Genomic DNA, 267 nt, shown 5'->3' on the forward strand with positions numbered 1-267 from the left:
GCCGGCAGCTACTGCCCCACCACCGCCCGCTTCGCTAGACCCTGTCCCCCCGGCATGTACTGCGGCCGCTCCCTCTTGACCGCCCCCCAGGGCCCCTGTGCTGCTGGCAGCTTCTGCGGCAACACGGCCCTCTCAGACAGCCCCTCGGGCCCCACACATGTCTGCCCCTCCAAGACTGTTGGTGGACTCTGCCCAGCTGGTATGCATATATATATATATATATATATATATATATATATATATATATATATATATATATATATATAT

General features: G+C 53.2%; 1 protein-coding gene across 1 annotated transcript in view; it reads left to right on the forward strand.

The window, feature by feature from the left end:
* The window catches only part of EMH_0073820 (uncharacterized protein), a gene marked incomplete at both ends in the record, with an annotated part of 3,063 nt that overhangs the window by 1,744 nt on the left and 1,052 nt on the right, over positions 1–267 (forward strand). The window lies entirely within an intron of this gene.

The sequence above is a fragment of the Eimeria mitis genome, genomic scaffold (genome assembly GCF_000499745.2).
Source record: "Eimeria mitis Houghton genomic scaffold, Emh_scaff4264, whole genome shotgun sequence".
In the NCBI taxonomy this organism is placed as follows: Eukaryota; Apicomplexa; class Conoidasida; order Eucoccidiorida; family Eimeriidae; genus Eimeria; species Eimeria mitis.